The sequence below is a fragment of the Lissotriton vulgaris genome, chromosome 2_1 (assembly GCF_964263255.1).
Source record: "Lissotriton vulgaris chromosome 2_1, aLisVul1.2, whole genome shotgun sequence".
Taxonomy (NCBI): Eukaryota; Metazoa; Chordata; class Amphibia; order Caudata; family Salamandridae; genus Lissotriton; species Lissotriton vulgaris.
Genome location: NC_141687.1, coordinates 291,290,718 through 291,312,761, shown reverse-complemented (window position 1 = coordinate 291,312,761; position 22,044 = coordinate 291,290,718). Strand labels below are relative to the sequence as shown.

General features: G+C 47.7%; 1 protein-coding gene across 5 annotated transcripts in view; it reads right to left on the bottom strand.

Annotated features, from left to right (window-relative positions):
- Nucleotides 1-305: 305 nt before the first annotated feature.
- Nucleotides 306-22,044, bottom strand: part of SKA2 (spindle and kinetochore associated complex subunit 2) — an 82,597-nt gene continuing 60,858 nt past the window's right edge. For all 5 annotated transcript variants that reach the window (XR_015308365.1, XR_015308364.1, XM_086954976.1 and 2 more), the window contains one exon: nucleotides 306-1,028. The gene's annotated coding sequence lies outside the window, so the exon portion shown is untranslated. The remainder of the gene's footprint in view (nucleotides 1,029-22,044) is intronic.

Below are 22,044 nucleotides of genomic sequence, written 5' to 3'. Positions count from 1 at the left end.
TGTCCTGTAGTAATAACAATCCATATAAGCACTAAACAAGCACGTGTGTACACAAGAGTGTGTCTTTGCACGAGTTCCAAGTTGAATGCTTTCATTTTTTAAGTCCAACTAGGAGATCAAGTGGCAGGTAAGCCTATACGGGAATGAACCAGATAGGGCCATTACAAACAAGCTAACCCCTGTCCCCCAAAATATAAGTAAAAAAGTTCATTCGAAAAGTTTAACTCAGGAACTTAAAGACGAGTTCAGTTTTTTTTCCAACACTGGGGAAAACTTAGCAGAAATTAAGCAACACAAAACATGTCAATAATACAAATAAAACATTTTATTTCACTTCCTCCGTTAGTAGGGATATTCGTTTTCCATAATGTGCAAAACATAAAATCAAAAATTTTATTGCATTAAATAGAATCGTTACTCAAATGTAATTGACATGACTCACATAAACACAAATTTCATTCTCATCAAAGGTAGGTTTAATTCTGAATCAGCAAAAGGGCTTAAATTTAAAAGGAGGTCTCGAGCCAGGAATATTTTTCAATCAAGAAAATCCTTGTCTGAGTCACCTCACCAGGGCTGTCGATTCCCTTTTTAAATATAATTGGACAAGATGTAAAATGTCAATTGATGCTTCGGCGCAGGAAAAGTGTCTAATAAGAAAGTTCCTGAAACAAAGTTCCCGAAACATTGATATCTTGGTGCATGGCAATAATTGGGATCACGGGACCAAAAGCGACATGCCTATTCTGCACCATTACTTTTAAAAGTGCAATTTCAACTCACTGGAACGCAGAAAAAAACGAATAGCTCGAATGATATCACAAGAGTCAATATTTAAAGTCGAAATATCGGCTGGAGTTACTCTTTAATAACATGTATCAAATCTGCTGTCGATGATAAAAGTTAAAACTCAGTACTGAACTGGTAGGTTCTTGGTTATCTGTAGAATGACGTAGAAGTAAGTCTGTCATATATTCTTTCAGAAGAGAAATTTCTTCAATTTGTAATTCAGACCATGTAGATTCTTCCTGTGCAAACCGAGAACAAGTATGAAAAATTGATCAGTTTATAACATTTAGGGACTAATACATTCATTCAAGATTTCTTTATTTTGGTTAATAAAAACCATAATAACAGTTCAAAATTCATAGTTACACGTTAAAATGATAAAAATTATGCACATGATTACAATTCAATATTTACAAAGTGAGATTATAAAATCTTGATACGAAACAGAATAAAATGGGCATCATAAGTCCATAAGCCAACCGCATTTGAGACCGTCCACAGTACACAGTATTATTAAATAAATAGGTTTGGTTTGGGCGATTTCACCCTACAAATGAATTCAGCTAGGGGAGTCTCTTTTTGTTTAGGCGAGCTGCCGCTACCAAAAAACTGGTTACACTGTAGGTGACCTGGACTGAATCAAGCATTTGTAGGTGTAGGAGGGCAGGCCTCACCTGAACAAATGTTAATTCCCTCAGGATTGGATTTTAAAAAATTTACGGGCCACCGAGTAATACTCACAGAACATCACTAGGTGGAGCGTATCCTGTGGGGAAAAACTATCATAGGTACATGGTGGGGTGTCTTCCGGAGTCCCCCATTTGGGATAAATGCCCAGCGTGAGGTGAATGAGATTAAACCTGAATCTAACCAGAAGGAAGCGATGGTACGGCTTGGTCACGTACTTCAAGTATGGTTCCATGACTGGGGAGATGGCTAGACCATAGATTGATCTCACTGTGGGTTTCCTAAATTCAACCTCCTCGCTCTCTGACTCCAACAAATTGCAAAAGTTATGCTTGATCCACCCCACATCCTCATTCCTTAGGCCCTGTGGTGATAGGCTAGGGCGCCTGGAAATGTATCTATCGCATGCCACTCTAACATACGAGAGCCAGGGTATTCTATCTGCTTTGTCTAGGGCCACACAGTCCTTGAGTATCAGGTGGTTTAACGTAATCTCCTTGTTCAACCAGGTTTTGACCCAACGTATTAGCGGGGCAATTTTCAGATGGTCAGAAACATACCCCAGGCCCACTTCATAGTGAATGGAAAATGTGGGGGATGATTGAGGGAGTGACAAAAGTGATCTGATGAACTTATTTTCTACGATTTGGATCCCGTGTGCTGGCAAGTAGCCCCAGATGTCGGACCCATATGAAGCAATTGCCATACACTTTGACTTATAGATCCTAATCATAGCCTCCATGGATCTTGCTCCCAGTCTCTGAGAAGTTCAAGAGAGCTGTGGTAGATCTTGCAACCACGTTGTTCTTAAGCTTCAACTGGGGACCCCAGTTCCCCCTCTCATCAAATACAACTCCCAAGTAACAAAAAAAAGGCACCCTTGAAATTTCTGTACCGTTACATGTGAAGGTTTTAACCTTATTGTTCTTTTTGCGTGTTCCGGTCACCATTACATGGGATTTTGAGGTATCAATTTTTAGGTCCAGAGCTTCCATAAAAGTACCGAAGTGATATAACAATCTCTGCAGCCCCATGCCTGTACATGCAAGTAGGACGGAATCGTCCGCGTACAAGAGGACCGGAATGCCCGACCCGCCCATACGCAGAACGTCCAGGGTGGCCATGTCCAGGGATTTGCCCAGGGCCTTGATGTAGATAGTAAATAGAAGAGGGGCCAGAATACACCCTTGTCTGACCCCTCTTCCCGAGTTGAATTGCTCAGTACACCTGCCATCCCTTGTTACCATGACGGAAGCAGACAGGTTCTGATGGAGATCACTCAAAAAATTAACCAAGGTGGCGTCTAGACCCATATCCCACAAAATAAACCAGAGTTTTGAACGATTAACTAAATCAAATGCAGAAGATAGATCCATGAAACCCAAATATAAAAGTCCCTCCTTCACCACTGTGTATTTAGGCATTGGTCCATGGTCCCCCTGTGAGCTCTAAAATCATACTGGAGATTAGAGAGGACCCCACTCCCCTCAAGCCAACTCCCCAGTCTCTGTAAGATGACTCTGCCCAGAATCTTGATGGCAGAGAGATCAGCCTATAGCAAGCGGGGTCCCCTCTATTCCACCTTCTTAAAGATGGGAGCAATGATGGAGGATGACCAGGAGGACGGAAAACCTGCGTTGGGTATTGCATTAAAAACATTAGTTAAAATTTTAGACCAAAATTGTGGGTACAGGATATACAAGTCTGCAGAGACCCCATCAGGACCTGGGGCCTTATGTTTACTTGTGGCTTTTATCGCCCTTTCCACCTCAGAAGTGTTAAACTTGATGGGCATAGTGTTTCGGACCATAACCGTGTCAGGGGGAGATAAGGCCCCATTCTCTGTATCGTAGATATTTTTGAAATGCTCAAGCCAGCTCTCATCAGCAATTACACAGTCCATATCCAATTTCCCATCCTCTGTAAAAAACGATTGTGGATTGAAGCCTATCCCAGGCCTCTTCCTTAATTTGGTGCTTGCGTGTTGCAAGTGCAGATTTATATTCCTTGCGGAGGTTCGCCACTAATGCTTTATTCCTGGGTCTGTGTTTCAGTGCTTTAAGTAAGGCACCGTGGGCGAGGGAACACTTTGTCGAACCATTTGTGAACCCTCCCACAGTGTGCGCTATCACCGGACTCCAATTTCTTAGAGATCTGCATGCAAACCTCAACATAAGCAGCCACAACCTCGGCCCCTGATGAAGTAGCATCTAAGCAGACGGCCATTGTAGCCTCGGTTTCCTATGAGAGTGCCTCAAAAAAGGCCTCTGGAATGACCTTATCCCACTTAATCCGCCTACCCTGATCCCTGGTTAGCAGGTGCCTTAACTCCTAGGTCCCTCCCAGACATAAAGCTACCAAAGGTCCGCTACCAACAGAACCGGGTTGTGGTCATTAAACATTGCGGTCACTACCCTATAAGCCAAAGTTTTAGCCAACACCCCAGGAGATAAAAAAATATAGTCAATAATGGTATTAGCACCCCTACCTATGAATGTTGGTGCTCTGACCTCACTTTTGCCCAAGCCTGGGTCAAGTAAGTTTAAATTGGAAAGGAGACTCTCGAGGGAATCTCCCTCCTTTCTATACTCAAAATAGGGCATCCCCTCCCCAGGCGATCCTCCATATCCGTCATTGTAACAGTCCCCCAAAAAGGGATGAAAGTTAAAATCTCCCAGGAGAACCATCTCTGGGACAGAAATGCAATCATGTTTATAAACTGACAAGAAATGTTCCAGGGTAATCAAATGCGCATTCCAAGACGCGCCCTCCTTGGAATTATAAAAATTAATGAATACAAATTTCTGATGGTCCGAGATGGACCATTCAATTATGAGTGAGTTCCTTGAAGCAGGTTCTACTTTCTTAAAAACCCCTACCAGGTTTAGTGAAAACAGGGCGAGCAGACCCCCATTAGGTCTACCCGCTATTCCATGTACTGCTGGGGTAGAGAAGCGGAGGTAGCCATCCAGTGGAAAAATGGACGATGTTTCCGAGCTCTCTTGAAAGGCCAGTATATCATACTGTTTAACAAACTCCTGCCAGATAGGATCAGAGGCTTTAGAACTAACTCCCGACACATTCCAAGTGAGAATTTAACATCAGGACCTCTGTAGGCTAGGCTCCCCCTATCCTCAGCTAAAGTATCCAGCAGTCAATACTTCGTCTCGATTGAAGTCAAGGGGGAGAAACGATTAGTAAGAGTAATGGTTACTGGGTAGGAGCTATCCTGTAGCACAGGGCCAACTGAGCTACAAGAATCTCTAACCACCCCTCCGGACAGCCCTTGACTGGATCTTTGTTGTAAGATGTTAATGTGCTGCTGGTAGGATGGGCATGAGGTGACACAGACTGGCACCTCCCGACGAGTCACCGGAGGTTTGCCAAAAGATCTTATTGGCATACCCGGGGGATAAAAAAAAAAGCCTGGAGGGAGTGGTCTGATGCCATCATTTGTCAAGTCTGAGGCATCCCAGAACAGCCTATGTGCGCTGTCATAATTGTTAAAATGTACCACAAGGCAGTCCCCTGGAATAGTTTTTGGATGGTGCCCTACCCAGCTCACTCTCCTTGCCGCGATAACAGTATGTGTAATGTCTGTGCCTCCACAGCTGAACTCTGCGCAGTATTCCCTAGCCAAAGCCATCAGGTCATTACTTGTTTCCCCATCACCGGCCCTTACTGGTGAAATCCCTGTAAAAACCGCCACCAAAGGAGCCGCCTCTGGGGGCAGATGCAAACTTTTTGCTCTGTAAAGAGCCTTACTAGATACTTGGTTATTGATGTGTAAACCAGACCTAGTGTCTCCGGACCCCTCCACACTGCCCCCATGAACCTGGGTATTCTCACATAAAACTTCCCTATGATTGTTTACAGTGTTACCACCTGGATTGCTAATATTACCAGATGGATGGTTAACCAACTTCTCATTGTGACTTGAGTATTGTTTGAGAAGGGTATCAATTTTCTTACATTTAGCCAGTAGGCCCGCTACACATTCGTTTAAAGTGTCCACTATGTCCTTTGCTACTGCTTCAAGAGCAGATTCAAGTCTTTTTATAAACAGTTCCTTCACAATGTCACAAACATGGTCCCTTAGGGTAGCAGCTTGGTGGGTAGATTGCCCATGGGCGTTTTTCTTCTTGGCACCCTTTGCGTGAGATCTTCGTCTGCGCATGGTCGTGAGCGAGGGGGCCAATGGGGCTGCGGCCTTTCTAGGAGGAGGAGGAGGAGGAGGTGGAGGACTAAAAGGGGCAATCAGCGGGGCTGCTGGACGGGGGGTGTTTATGGTGACAATAGTAGGCTCCAAAGGTATGCACGGTGTATGTTCCGGGGTGAGTGCGGGGTCTATAACGGAATTATTATTAATAGGTTCAAGGCCGAGTTCCTTTTCCGTATGAGCTATTTCCTTGGTCAAAACCCCCACTGCAGAAGTCAGATATGAGATAATGGATTCAGATTTTCGAGGAATCTTGGCAACCTTCCCTTCCTGGTCGCCCCGACAGGTCTGTTTTCTCTTTCCCATGGCAAGTGTTGGAGGGGTGGCCCGCCCTCTGCCCGGGCTCAGCCAGAGTGCGACGCGGGAGGAGCAGCCCGTCTTTATGCGCCTCCGGGCGCGGGATTGTGATGTGGCAAGCAGCGTCCACGTCAGGCAGGCAAGGGACACTGAGAATTTTAATTTGTGCTCAGGAGCGGCGGCGGGGGAGAGTAGAGGTGTGTGCGAGTATCCGCGAGTCACCAGCAGTCAATACAGGTGAGTGATGGCAATTAGATGGAATGCCCCCGACGAGCTTGAATCCCCCAATGATTAGTCACTTTTGTGCAGGTCTACCGGAGCGCAGGATCAGTAGACAGTCAGTCCTCTAGTTTCTTATTCAAGTCCAGTAATTAGCTACTTTTGTATAGACTATCAGGCCCCGGGAGGGCAAAAAAAAGGGGTTCCACAATGTGATAATCGTGATAAATTGTTCCAAGCTTAGATGATGTAACAAAGTCTTTTAGTATTGTAGGATAGACCTAGGCGAAAGTTCTAAACCTCTCCTCTCTTATGGGAGGAGCTTCTCCCACCCACTCACTTGTCTTGGTGTAGTTTTTCACCAAGCCCCGCGTTGTATCTTGGCCACGGCACACTAGCGTCTGCGCTGCAGCTTCTGACACCTCTGCCTCGTCAGATTGGGCTGCGGTCACTCACGCCGCCTCCGATGCTCCGTTTGCTCTGCAAGCTCCTTGCTCCAAGTTCCGATGCAGGTCCGCGGCCGACCACTCCACACTCACACCGCTGACCTGCATGCTCCGCCTGCGTCCTCCGCGCTCTTCTTCCGAATCTGCCGTTAAGCGTACCAACGCCAGCCTGCACTCTCAACGAGAATACTAGCCGGACCCCCAAATCGTGTTTGGAATCTTTCAAAGCTTCAATATAATTTAAGAGGATTCGCCATTACACTTTTACACACACACACACACAAACACAAAAATAAATAAAAAAAACATCAAAAACTTCATTCTGATTAATAATTCCAAATTACAGATACTGTACTAGTAAACAGGAAATTAAAACATACCTGATAAAAACATTCGAAAGCAAGTTTAAGAGTACATAGTAGTTGGCGATTCGTGTGCAAAAACTACATATTAATACAAAAAATACATAATTCATAGTCCTGTGATTAATCTGGCATCACCATACAAAGTGAGACCTCAAAACCATTTAAGCAGTGTTAGACCTGTCTGGCTTTTTGGCGAAGTCCCTCCTAATTATTATTTATTTTGTCCCCCTTTTTGCCCCTCATACCCTTGGTAATTTTTTTTTTGTCCACTGACTTTTTAGGTGATGGTCAGGGGGATAGGTGTTCTTTCCCCCCCTCATAATCTTTTACCTCAGGCCCAGAGGCCTGTTCTGACAGGAAAGTTGGAGCTACACAAAATGGTGGCCACCAACTGCCCTAACTGTCACAATCAGAACTTGGCCATAGCCTAGCATAGGGCGTTCTAGAACCTTCTGGTCCATTCTGGACCACTGAAGGGCAGCCTATATAAGGCGGAATGCGAGGCAGCCATTTTGTCTACCTGAGAGAGTCAGCTGGAGGACAGGCTGTAGCTAAGGGTGGGAAGAGGCTAGACTTAGGGTTGACCTCCTGGATAGGGAAGCTGCCTTACTGAATCACCTCACTATCCCCTTTTGGGTTACTTGTCCTGACCCCGCTGTTAAGGGTTACTGGAGACCCTGGGCGCCTAGCTTGCCCCTTGTCTAAGCCATATAGGGGAAGTCTTGAGGAGAAGGAGACTGCAGCGCTGCGGAGCGCAGTCCTCTGCCCAGTGAGGGGAATTCTGCTGTGATTTCCTCAATCAGTGAAGGGTTAAACCTTGTGGCCCTCACCCTTTAATTTTGGCCCTCAGTTCCAGTCTGCCTAGATTCAGCGCCTGACCTCTTATTCAATCATCCCACGGGGAGTCACCCCTCACCTGCTGTGGAGCAGAGGCCAGGAGAGATTGGTGCCGGATTGTGGCTGAGGCGCTTTGGAGGTGAAGGGTGCCAGATTCACTGGGGCAGCGCCGCCTTGGTCGGGACCCCTGGGGCATCGTTCACGCAAGATAATAGCACCCCCCGGGATCCATTGAGCTGGTGAAGCCTGGCGAGGCTTTCTTTCGTATCCGGGACCCCGGGGGCGCCTTCCGCGTTCAGACGCGTTATCTGCAGCGTCCCGGTTGAGGAAGTAGTGGAGGCGCCTTCGCGCATGCCCCATCTGACGTCGATATCCCCAGGAAGGGCCTAGGGTCGAGCAGGCCCACTGCAGAGCCGCTACCGGCGCCAAGTGGCAGAGCAGGCTCAGGAGGCGGGACGCTACTTCCCCGCTCATGTGTTTTGTGCCCCTGCCGAGGTGAGGAAAATCTCAGACCACCGACGGCGAGGGAAACCGAGAGGAGCAGCCGCCGGGTATCGAGGCCCCGCATCGGAGCGAGAGCCGTCTGCAGCAAGGACCCCTGCTTCTCTGAGGGAAAAGGAAGCGGGCGGTCCATTTGTGACGGGCACTTCTGAGGAGTGGTGTAAACCGGGCGATTCGATCCCTTGCCTCCGTACTAGCGAGGCGGGAGGTCGGGAGGCCCCGGGGTCATTTGAAGTAAACGGAAGCCTTTGGCCTGTCTCCTGACATCGGCGGAGACACGGGCTGGAGGGCCCAGACCCCCCCTCTCACACCAAACGAAGTAAGGAGGGTTTGAGAAGGGAGGGGGGAAAATTACAAGTGGAGAAGTGTCTCTCAGAAGGGCAGAGACTGCCAGCTGACTAGATCAGGACCAGGCTGGTGCTGGGGAGCGTCCCTCTGGTCCTGAGAAGTAACAGTTGTAACCTAACATTGAAGGTGGAGGGAACTTGCAAATGTACACTGTTAAACTGATTCAAATAATTCTAATGATAGTCCTAGTAGATAATTCCACTGCCAAGAGTTAGGGGAGAGGGAGGCTAATTAATCCTTCTATGAATTAAGGTGGGTAGTGAGTTAAGGTTAAAACGTGGCAGAGGGGACTACATCTGCAAATCTGGAATGCTGGAATCTGATCTAATGTAAAGTGCTGACACTGCCTCTTTGGAAGTCATAATTCCAAAGTTTAAATAATTATAGCGCTTAATGAGGTGTACTGCTAATTCTGCTTAATGTGGTGATTTGATATTTTTGAAAGTGCCATTATTGATTACCTGGCAAATGTAATGTACCTTGGAGTTTAATTGAATTTGCTAGTAATGTAAAAGGTGTAACTGCTGATTTTAAAGTAACCCGAAATGTTCTAAGCTATATATTTTTCGAACAAAGAGTATATTATTTTTATAAAGCAGTACTTATTTTTCCACAGTTTTGGTGTAGCGTTTTCTTTTTGAGTGTTATTGCGTGGCTTTACTGTTGGGTGGTCTGCAACCTTTACACTGTGCCTCTGAAATGTTAGTCTTGCCCTAGGCCAGGCTACCCCAGTTCCAACATAATGGTGCCTAGCGGTGGGATACTGACTTGGTTGCAGCTACTCAATAGTAATTCAACGTAATACACTAAACCTACACCAGGAGTTTTCTCCTTGCGGCCCTCCCAATTTGTCTTTTTGATTTTTCCAAATTTGTTCCTGGTGGTGGGTGGAGGTGGCTTTAGGTTGCCCTTGCAACTCTGAAATTTCTGGTGTGTTATCTAGGTTTGCCTGACTCAAAATGGAGTTCGCTATGGAAAACCTAGAGGTCTATTCTGTGTCACAGTTGAAAATGTTCTGCCAGCAAATGGGGGTATTTTTCAAACATGGTGCCAGGAAGGGGGAGCTCCAGACCAGTCTTAGGGCTTGGGTGGAGGCACACCAGGAAAAGGAGGAGGATGAAGAGGCAGACCAGGACACGGTGGGGGGGGGGGGGTAGAAGGTTTATTCCGCTCTGAGGGGGAAAATGTACTCCCAGGACCAGTGTCCTACTCCAGAAGGGGCAGTAGCGTCTCTGGGGGAAGCTTAACGGAAGCCGAGCTCACCGATAGGAGGGAGAAAAGACAGTTGAGGTGGGAGTTGGCCAAGTTGGAGCAGGAGAAGGAGGAGCGGAGGATGCTTCATGAATTTAAATTGAAGGAACTGGAGCTCCAAAGCCTGCGAAGGGGGTCCTCTCCTGAAAGGAATGGTGGCAGCGAACCAAAGGAGACAGCCAGGGAGACCAAACCATATTTACCAAAAGACCTGATAGCGAGCTTCAGTCAGGGGGACGATATAGCTAAGTGGCTGGCTGCTTATGAGGTTTCTCTGAGGGTTCATGGGGTGCAGGAGAAGCACTGGGGGGGTGGTTTGTACAGGTACATGCCTCCTGCTGGTCGGGACACCTTGCTGGCCCTGGAACCAGAGGAACAAACTAACTACCCCACCATGAAGCTGGCGTTGTTAAGGAAGTTCGGGCTTACCCCAGAAAGGTACCGGCAGAAGTTCAGGGGGAGCCACAAATTAAGCACCCAGAACTGGGTGGACTTCCTGGACTACGCCAGAAAGGCCTTAGAGGGTTGGGTCCAGGGCAGTGAGGTGAAAGATTATGAGGGGCTGTACGATCTATTTTTGAGAGAACACCTCCTCGAGAAATGTTTTCCCGAGCTGCGCCAACACCTGGTGGACAGCAAGCGGACCAATCCCCGGAAGCTTGCAGAGGAGGCGGACATCTGGACAAGTACCCGGGTGTCCTCAAAGGGGACTGGAGGGGATTCTCAAAAAGCCGGACAGGGCGCCCCCCAGAAGAAGGAGGGGGGAGAGAAAAAGAAGGAGTTCTCTAAAGGTCCCCAAAATAACTTCCAAGGGAAGGGAACAGGTTTCACCCCAGGGCAAACCCGCCCAGAAACCCTAATCCTGGCCAAAGCCAGCAGCCAAGGGTTCTCCACTGTTTTGAATGTGGTGGTGTTGGACATTATAAGGGGGATGTCAGATGCCCAAAGAGACCACCCCCTCCCACCGGAGGAAAGTCACCAGGAGTAGCTAGTGTAGCGCTCGGGGAGGAGTTGCCCTTAGATAAGGGGGGTGAGTGGGCGGGTGCCACCTTAGTGTCCCTGGGAGAGCGGGAGATGGTGCCAAAGATCCAGGTGCCCCCAAATACTACAAAGTATGGGCAATGGGTTACCATCAATGGCCAGAGAGGGGAGGCTCTGAGAGATACAGGAGCCAGTATGACGATGGTGAGAAGTCAGCTGGTGTCTCCAGAGCAGGTTGTTCCTAATGTACTCCACCCCGCCGCGATGGCTGACGGCAGAATGGGCCACTATCCAGTGGCTGAGGTTCCCTTTGAGTGGGAGGGGGTTGCAGGTTCACTTCGAGTTGCCGTAAGCCCTGCCGTGCCAGTCGATTGTCTGTTGGGGAATGACATGGAACACAACACTTGGAGAGAGGTGGAATACCGGACGCATTCTGCGATGCTGGGTACACCTGACTGGGCCTGTGCAAGCACACGGTCTGCGACTGCCCGGAGAGGGAGTTCGCCTGGGTTGGAGCCTGGAACAATGGCCCAACCCGCTGCTAAGAAGGGACAGACCCGGAGACAGAGAAAGCCTGCTCCGGCTTCCACACCCCATGTGACAGATCAGCCACCTGCGGTGGTGGACCAGGAGTCCGTGGAGGGGGAAGTAGACTCTCTGGAGGATTTACCCATCCCTGCGGAGTGGCATGTGGAGGGAGGTCCTACCAGAGAGGAATTCTGTAAGGGGCAGAGGGAGTGCCCCACCCTTGAGGGACTGAGGCGACAGGCTGAAGCCCAAGCAGCAGGTGATGTTACGGGACACTACCATATTTACTGGGAGGATGGACTCCTCTACAGTGAACCCAAGGTACCCTTGCCTGGTTCATCAAGGGCCTTGGTAGTCCCGCAACAGTACCGAGCCTTTCTTTTGGAATTGGCTCATGCCATACCCCTGGCAGGACACTTAGGCCAGGACAAGACCTTTGCACGGCTTGTCCTCCACTTTTACTGGCCTCAGATGAAAGTGGCGTCCAACACTTACTGTCGGACATGTGTAACCTGCCAGGCCAGTGGGAAAACAGGGGTGAAGCTAAAAGCTCCCCTGGAACCACTTCCAGTCGTTAGCACACCCTTTGAGAGGGTGGGCATCGACATTGTAGGGCCTTTGGATCCACCAACAACAGCTGGTCACAGGTTTATCCTGGTTTTGGTGGATCATGCCACACGGTACCCAGAGGCAATACCTCGGAGGACAGTCACTGCACCTGTAGTGGCAAGAGCCCTAATGGGAATCTTTACCCGAGTGGGATTTCCCAAGGAAGTTGTGTCTGACAGGGGGACCAACTTCATGTCAGCTTACATGCGGGCAATGTGGAAGGAGTGTGGAGTGACCTACCGGTTCACCACTCCTTATCACCCCCAGTCGAATGGACTGGTTGAGAGGTTTAATAAGACCTTGAAGGGCATGATCAGAAGTCTGCCCGAGAGCCTGCGGAGGAAATGGGACGTCCTCCTACCCTGTTTACTCTTTTCCTACAGGGAAGTGCCCCAGAAGGGAGTGGGCTTCAGCCCCATTGAGCTTCTGTATGGGCACCCTGTACGCGGTCCTCTCAGCCTGGTGAAGGATGGTTGGGAGAAGTCTCCCAGGAAACCCCCCCAGGATGTGGTGAGCTACATGCTGGCCTTCAGGAGCCAAATGGCGAAGTTGTGGAAGCAAGCTTCTGACAACTTGGAGGCCAGCCAGGCAGTCATGAAGGAGTGGTATGACCACAATGCTCACCAGGTGGAATTGGAGCCTGGCCAGAAAGTGTGGGTGATGGAGCCTGGAGAGCTTAGCGCCCTCCAGGATCGCTGGACAGGCCCCTTTGAGGTGTTGGAGAAGAAGGGTAAGGCCACATACCTGGTGGACCTTAAGACCCTTCGACAGCCCCTACGGGTGCTGCATGCCAACCGTCTCAAGCCCCACCATGAGAGGCCCGAAGTCATGTTGATGATGGTGACTGACGGGGAAGAGGAAGCGGAAAGCGAACCTCTCCCAGATCTCTTTTCGTCTCAAGAGAAGGATGGGTCAGTGGAGGGAGTGATTCTCTCTCCTACTCTAACTCCTGAGCAGCGGGAGGACTGCCGTCAGATCCTGGAGCAGTACTCTTCGTTGTTCTCCCTTGTCCCGGGAAGGACTCACCTGTGTACCCATGACGTGGACACAGGAGACAGCCCACCAGTGAAGTCAAAGACCTACCGGCTGTCTGACAAGGTGAAGGCTAGCATCCATGGAGAGGTTGCCAAGATGCTAGAGCTGGGAGTTATTGAACCTTCCAACAGCCCTTGGTCCAGTCCGGTGGTGCTCGTGCCAAAAGCCGCACCACCAGGCACCACACCTGAACTGAGGTTCTGTGTGGATTACCGAGGACTAAATTCAGTGACAAAGACTGATGCTCATCAGATCCCTAGGGCGGATGAATTGATTGACCGGCTAGGAGCTGCCCAATATCGGAGTACCTTTGACCTCACTTCAGGGTACTGGCAGATCTCCTTGACAGATGGAGCAAAGGAAAGGTCAGCCTTCTCCACGCCTGAGGGACACTTCCAGTTCTGTGTGATGCCCTTTGGGCTCAAGAACGCCCCTGCCACATTTCAGCGGCTGGTGAACCAGGTCCTCTCCGGAATGGAGAGTTTCTCTGCTGCTTACCTGGATGACATTGCTGTCTTCAGTAGCAGTTGGGAGGACCATTTGCAGCATTTGCAAGCAGTTCTCCAGGCCCTGAAACAAGCTGGATTGACAATCAAGGCCAGATTGGGCAGGGGTCGGTTGTGTACCTTGGACACTTGGTGGGTAGGGGGACTGTGCAGCCCCTGCAGGCGAAGATTGAGGCAATCATGGCCTGGGAGCCCCCCAAGATACAGACTGAGGTCAGAGCTTTCCTGGGCCTCACAAGGCTACTACCGTCGCCTTGTGAAGGGGTATGGCACTATTGTAGCGCCCCTCACAGAGCTCACCTCCAAGAAACAACCTCGACGGGTAGTTTGGACGGGAGCTTGTCAGCAAGCTTTCGAGAAATTGAAACAGGCGATGTGTGCGGCACCGGTCCTGAAGGCCCCAGACTTCTCCAAGGAGTTCATTGTCCAAACAGATGCATCGGAACATGGCATTGGGGCAGTGTTATCGCAACTAAATGAAGAGGGCCTGGATCAGCCTGTAGTCTTCTTATCCAGGAGACTGCTTCCCCGGGAACAGAAGTGGAGTGCCATTGAGAGGGAAGCTTTTGCGGTGGTGTGGGCTCTGAAGAAGCTGCGGCCATACCTCTTTGGCTCGCACTTCCTGGTTCAGACTGACCACCGACCCCTTCGTTGGCTGATGCAAATGAAGGGGGAAAATCCCAAGTTGTTGAGGTGGTCCATCTCCCTACAGGGAATGGACTTCCGGGTGGAACATCGGCCTGGAGTGGACCACGCCAATGCAGACGGTCTCTCCAGGTATTTCCGCCTTAGTGAAGAGGACTCCCAAGGGGTTGGGTAGTTCTCCCCACTTTCAGCTGGGGGGGACGCGTGTTAGACCTGTCTGGCTTTTTGGCGAAGTCCCTCCTAATTATTATTTATTTTGTCCCCCTTTTTGCCCCTCATACCCTTGGTAATTTTTTTTTGTCCACTGACTTTTTAGGTGATGGTCAGGGGGATAGGTGTTCTTTCCCCCCCTCATAATCTTTTACCTCAGGCCCAGAGGCCTGTTCTGACAGGAAAGTTGGAGCTACACAAAATGGTGGCCACCAACTGCCCTAACTGTCACAATCAGAACTTGGCCATAACCTAGCATAGGGCGTTCTAGAACCTTCTGGTCCATTCTGGACCACTGAAGGGCAGCCTATATAAGGCGGAATGCGAGGCAGCCATTTTGTCTACCTGAGAGTCAGCTGGAGGACAGGCTGTAGCTAAGGGTGGGAAGAGGCTAGACTTAGGGTTGACCTCCTGGATAGGGAAGCTGCCTTACTGAATCACCTCACTATCCCCTTTTGGGTTACTTGTCCTGACCCCGCTGTTAAGGGTTACTGGAGACCCTGGGCGCCTAGCTTGCCCCTTGTCTAAGCCATATAGGGGAAGTCTTGAGGAGAAGAAGACTGCAGCGCTGCGGAGCGCAGTCCTCTGCCCAGTGAGGGGAATTCTGCTGTGATTTCCTCAATCAGTGAAGGGTTAAACCTTGTGGCCCTCACCCTTTAATTTTGGTCCTCAGTTCCTGTCTGCCTAGATTCAGCGCCTGACCCCTTATTCAATCATCCCACGGGGAGTCACCCCTCACCTGCTGTGGAGCAGAGGCCAGGAGAGATTGGCGCCGGATTGTGGCTGAGGCGCTTTGGAGGTGAAGGGTGCCAGATTCACTGGGGCAGCGCCGCCTTGGTCGGGACCCCTGGGGCATCGTTCACGCAAGATAATAGCACCCCCCGGGATCCATTGAGCCGGTGAAGCCTGGCGAGGCTTTCTTTCGTATCCGGGACCCCGGGGGCGCCTTCCGCGTTCAGACGCGTTATCTGCAGCGTCCCGGTTGAGGAAGTAGTGGAGGCGCCTTCGCGCATGCCCCATCTGACGTCGATATCCCCAGGAAGGGCCTAGGGTCGAGCAGGCCCACTGCAGAGCCGCTACCGGCGCCAAGTGGCAGAGCAGGCTCAGGAGGCGGGACGCTACTTCCCCGCTCATGTGTGTTGTGCCCCTGCCGAGGTGAGGAAAATCTCAGACCACCGACGGCGAGGGAAACCGAGAGGAGCAGCCGCCGGGTATCGAGGCCCCGCATCGGAGCGAGAGCCGTCTGCAGCAAGGACCCCCTGCTTCTCTGAGGGAAAAGGAAGCGGGCGGTCCATTTGTGACGGGCACTTCTGAGGAGTGGTGTAAACCGGGCGATTCGATCCCTTGCCTCCGTACTAGCGAGGCGGGAGGTCGGGAGGCCCCGGGGTCATTTGAAGTAAACGGAAGCCTTTGGCCTGTCTCCTGACATCGGCGGAGACACGGGCTGGAGGGCCCAGACCCCCCCTCTCACACCAAACGAAGTAAGGAGGGTTTGAGAAGGGAGGGGGGAAAATTACAAGTGGAGAAGTGTCTCTCAGAAGGGCAGAGACTGCCAGCTGACTAGATCAGGACCAGGCTGGTGCTGGGGAGCGTCCCTCTGGTCCTGAGAAGTAACAGTTGTAACCTAACATTGAAGGTGGAGGGAACTTGCAAATGTACACTGTTAAACTGATTCAAATAATTCTAATGATAGTCCTAGTAGATAATTCCACTGCCAAGAGTTAGGGGAGAGGGAGGCTAATTAATCCTTCTATGAATTAAGGTGGGTAGTGAGTTAAGGTTAAAACGTGGCAGAGGGGACTACATCTGCAAATCTGGAATGCTGGAATCTGATCTAATGTAAAGTGCTGACACTGCCTCTTTGAAAGTCATAGGAAGTCATAATTCCAAAGTTTAAATAATTATAGCGCTTAATGAGGTGTACTGCTAATTCTGCTTAATGTGGTGATTTGATATTTTTGAAAGTGCCATTATTGATTACCTGGCAAATGTAATGTACCTTGGAGTTTAATTGAATTTGCTAGTAATGTAAAAGGTGTAACTGCTGATTTTAAAGTAACCCGAAATGTTCTAAGCTATATATTTTGAGAACAAAGAGTATATTATTTTTATAAAGCAGTACTTATTTTTCCACAGTTTTGGTGTAGCGTTTTCTTTTTGAGTGTTATTGCGTGGCTTTACTGTTGGGTGGTCTGCAACCTTTACACTGTGCCTCTGAAATGTTAGTCTTGCCCTAGGCCAGGCTACCCCAGTTCCAACAAGCAGCATCAATATTATAAAAAGAAAAGAAGAATAAATAAAACCACAAGTATAATACCAAAATAAATAATCATTAAAGGCAACCATCTATAGACCAAAAGTAGTTTTAAGGCTCACCCATACTCGACGACATAGCTATAAGGTGACTAGCCTTTTATTTCTGTGCATACACATTCAGAAAAATCGAGAGGCAGCAAAAACTATAGATTGTCTTAGATCACTCCGAAGGATATGGATTGCTGTGCCACAGCTTCTGTACCCAGGTTGTGGCAGAGGGGTAAGATCCCTTTCCTCCTAAACCGGACATAAAATGAGCAAAAGAGGAGAACCTGAATAATAGTTTTGGATACCTCGGGATAAAAGGGACAGTTACTGTCTGTTGTGTTGGATACATGCACCCATTTGGTCGTAAATGCCTGTAAAGGGAGGGTCACAAACCAAAGTTTCATATAAAATGTTTTAGCTTGAGTGGGTTCGATCTCATAAAAATATCCCTCTGCAAAGTAGCCATCTTTGTGTTCTAAGAAGGTAGTGGTGAGGGAACCCATAATAGCAGAGCCAAGTGGCGAGCTATCAATCTATTTTCAATATCGGTGCTTAAGCGTGTTTATCAATATCCGTAGAGCTTCTTGGGAGTAATTCAGAGGTTCCCACACCACATGTCCAGCGACAGTTGAGTGAGATATGTAAACCAGGGAATTCTGGAGGCCCCCGGTAGCCTCAAAACATCCTCCAGGCAGTGTTTATATAGCATCAGTGCTGGGAAAGCTCAGATCCTGTGCCAAGAAAGTATTGGTCTGAGGCCCACTTTTTTTTTTTTTTTTTTTTTAGAGAGGAGTCTGAGACCTACAACAAGTCGCAAAGGAATTAAGCAGGTGCTAGCCGGAAGACTGGCGAGGAGTTGCAGGAACCTATTTTCTACTTTTCCCAAGCATCTGGTGTCCATGTTGCCCCAGTTTCCCACCTTAATGCGTAGCCCCTAATGTTCGGAGATTAAAGAGGGGAGGTAGAGATTGGATGGAAGGGAGAGCTTTGATGGGACCTACAGATTGGTTTTACCGAGACAGACCTCCAGGCTACTCTGTTTGCAGAAAGTTCCAAATTAATCCAACAGCCTCTAGACACCATTGGAGACTTAGAAATTAAAAGGGTGTCATCTGCAAACAAGAGGGCTGGGACCTTCCTACCAGCAAGATGTGGACTGTCATTTTCATGCAGCCCAAGCTGAGATACTAAATCCTTAATGTACAAAAGTAAGAGTTTGGGAGCAAGCACACTTCTTTGCCTCACACCCCTCATGAATGGTATAGGCGATTTTAGTGTAGGCTGTGGACCACATCTAACCTGAGAAGTTGTTGGAGTGTAACCTGATGATCATGATAGAGGTATTTCGAAACGCCCAGATCTGCCAAGACCCTCCAAAGGGACAGTGTAGGTGACATACTGTTTTACATTAAGCTGATTTAATTGAAGCAACTCTTTCAGTGGGTGCCATGTGCGTTTTTACTTGGGCGTGTTTGAACACAGACTGGTTCGATAAAATACAATGGAAAAGTCTATTCATCTGTATTCTTAGAATGGTGCTTTATATACTCTTATAATGAGGTTCTAACACCCAAAAGCAGTTGAATCGCTATGCGCAGGTATCGACTCCCAGAACGCCTCAACAATATTCTAAATTAAGCAGAATGTAACTTTTTTCAGTCGAGCCTGAACCAGCGTGGAAGCGATGCTCTGGCGAACTGTTGTAGGCAGAGTACGGAGAAGCCATGCCCATTTTTTTCATTGGATTGCGTCTTTGTCCTTCGTAAAAGGTGGCGTCTGATTCTTTACTGGGCTGGTTCATCCCTCCTTAGTACGTCCATGTTGTCATTTGTATCCTCCCATAGCTACTGGCCCCTTTACTTCGGTTCTTACATGGTACCTGTTATTTTAGTGTTGGTAGCACTATATTCTTTATTGAGTTTGTCCGACTTGAGGCATGACGACGTGCATTGTTTACATTCAGCATGCTTTCAATTTCGAAGCTGCCGGGACAATTGGGACCGCTTGTTTTCCTGGAGGGAGGGGGGGGGGGGGGGGGGGGGGGGGTAGGGGTGGGGTTGGGGGTAGCTTTTAATGCCTCATTGTTTTCCCAATCTTAAGTGAGCCGGGTGTGTTTCCAGGGCACGGATGTGTGAGGACGGTGAGAGCTGGGCATGCCCAGCCGGTAACGGGAACCCAAGTAGCATCCGTCCCTGCAAAAAAGAGGCCTTTGTACCTCAGGTGCCTCCACTCCCTTGTCAAAAGTAAAAAGATCTGGTCACACTAATGAATTTACAAAACATCATACGCTGCCACCAACACTATATGCTAAATCTACAAAGGGGCCACATGACAGGTCCAGGACCTCACTCATGCCAAAGGAAAGGCTTAGGTCTATGGAAACACACTAGATTAATGTGACACTAGGGCCTTACGCGAGAGCCATTTGGCTTAGTCTATGTTTTTTGTTTGTGGCTTGGCAAGCAATGCGGGACAGGGTGGGATCGGTGCAGCAAAACTGACAGCGAGAGGAGGGCAGGACAGGCAAGCAAGACCATCGGTGGCAGAGCAGTAAGAAACACCATGGACAGCAAGCAGGCAAACAACAAAACAGAGGGCAAGACAGATCCAGCAACAACAGGACAGTGGACAGAGGATGAGAGGGGGATGGAGCAAGCATGGTCGCTGGAGTGGGTGAGGTGGACTGCAAACACATACACTTTTGGATGCCAACAAGTTAAACAAATATTTTTAAAGAGTAACTCCTGAATCAAAGTGGAAGGAAACTGGCCGTGGGCTGGAAGCTGTACTTGATCAATTATTGAAAGGAACAACACATGAAGACAAGTGAAAATGGGAGGCATCTGGAGGTGATAACTAAGGAGTCACAAGGAAATTAGTGATTTTGATGCCAACCAATGGTAAGTAACGGGCAGACTTTACTTTTTTATTTTTTTAAGAATAATATTTGCAAGCGACACTTCAAGGAGATCTAAAATTGATGTACAAACTGGGCAAATGCTGCATAATAAGCCTTATTACAACCCTCACCAAAGTTAGCAAGTGATTTTCCTCAACTATCGCACAGTTCGCTGTTACTTAGTACCAAACATTTACAATGTGGGAGCTCCCTTCAGGTGGGAATAAACTGAGGATTTCAAGGCATAATTAAATAAAGAAAGTCCCTTGCAAACACTAGCCTCCAATTTCCTGATTTCACCAAATCCAGATTATCCCTACACTTACCTAATAAAAAAAAAATTCTCCTGCACAAAAGCACAAAAGTCAGATCACAAAACTCTTTTCTTCACGCAGGTTCTAAATATGTTAAACCTACCATTTTAAGATGACCCCAGTTATGCACATCACTCACTCTTTAGTTTACAGTTTTCTTATTCCCCTTCCAACCCACTTTCTAGTCTCCATCATCAGTTTCTTCTAGTGTTCATTAACCATCAAATCGTCCTTAGACACCATGGCGCAATGTGCTCGGGCCAGTAAAACAAAAACAAAAAGTGAAACATTCCAATTCCTGAATGGCCATGGATAAATAAGCATTGGTATAGTGAATAGGTCTCTCCTTTGGGACCGTAGAAGTATTTAGCCATTCTGCACATCATCCTGGTGCTGCAACATCTACTCTTCTTTAATGTGGAAGCTTTGACACTACTAGGCACATTATAGCATCAAACTAGTACTCATTTAAAGTGTTATAGGCGTTTGCTGCATTTATATTGACAGCGAAACGCATTTCCTTGAAAAAACAATTGAATATTTGAATTGCCAGACTTGAGATGCTTGTTGCGTTTTTTAAATACAAAACGCTTTATAGTGCAGAGCAAATAGCACTTTAAACAATGATTTATATCTTAAGAAAGAAATGTGATTAAAACAGTTAATGTATAGAGCAGTCTTTCATCTTTACCACTTTATTACTAAGGGGAGAAACAAGAAAAGAAGCAGCAAGCAGGAAGGGGGTTGGGGCATGAACAGGCATCCTCAGAAAGCATCTGACATTTGATCTTGGTCTTTGCCTGTACAGCAATTATGACGAGATAGGAGAAACATAATCATTTCATTTCATAAAGCTTTATTCGGAACAAAGAACAATGTCCATAAAAGCACATTTAAAACAGTATCCAGAATTAAGACAAAACAAAAAATACAGGCAAGGGGTTAAAAACTCATACTTTTCCTTGCATTGATTGCCTTAAGGAGAAAGGTATCCGTAAAAAAGCACACGTCTGGGTGATGCAAGTTAAAAAGCAGTTTCATGGTGTCATTTACAGTGCCGACTCCAAATTTCACAAATATAGGTTTTAAATAAACAATTCGCAGAAACCTATACAATTGACACAACAAAAGAAAGTGCATAGTGCTTTGTGCAGAGGTATTATCACATGGACATGGTCCAACCGGATGTTTGTTCTGGAAAGGGAAAGCCACCAGATTGTGGACAATCCCAATCCTTAATCTAGTTAATACAAACCGATGTGATGTTCTAGTCACTTGGGTCAAATATGGTTGGTAGCCCTCAAATTCATTCAAACCATTATATGACACAGGTGGATAGGTTGCCACAGTTACTAAGCCGCCTCTCAGATAGAAGATTCAAAAAGGCCATCTTCATTTCAGATTTAGATAAGTCAGAGGCCCCGCATTTATCTGATTTAATATCAAGGCCATAGATCACCTGGAAACTATCTACAGTATATTTAATCCATGGGATCTTAAAATGATTATCCATAGATAGGCAGTCATTGATGATGGCTCTACATAGAGATGTTTCTTCTTTTATCCAGATTGATAGCCATAACATAAGGGGTCTAAGGAGAATCAAATCGGTAAGATGTTGAAAGCCGAGTTCTCTGTATACTAGTTCATTAGAGCCAGAATTAGGTAGACACAGGAGTCTTTTTAAAAAGGACGTTCTCCTCCACTTGTAAGCTCCCGGCAGGGGCAAAGCCCCATACCCCGGCGCCATACAAAGCGGTAGAGAGACATATAGACTGAAATATTTTTAGCATGTCGCTAACCCGCCTATCCTCAAATTTAATGGCTAATGTAAACACTCCGTAAGCACTCTTCGCCATCTTGGCCCTCACATTTTTATTTAGTCCAACTATTGTTATTAGAAAATGTGATACCCAGGTATGAGAAGTTTTCAGTTTTTTTAACCTTATGTCCATGAATAAAATAAGAGAATGACTTTCTTTTACGCCCCTGCCCACATTCCATAATAAAGGTCTTAGAATTTCAGATCACAAGCTTTCTCCCTTTTATAAACT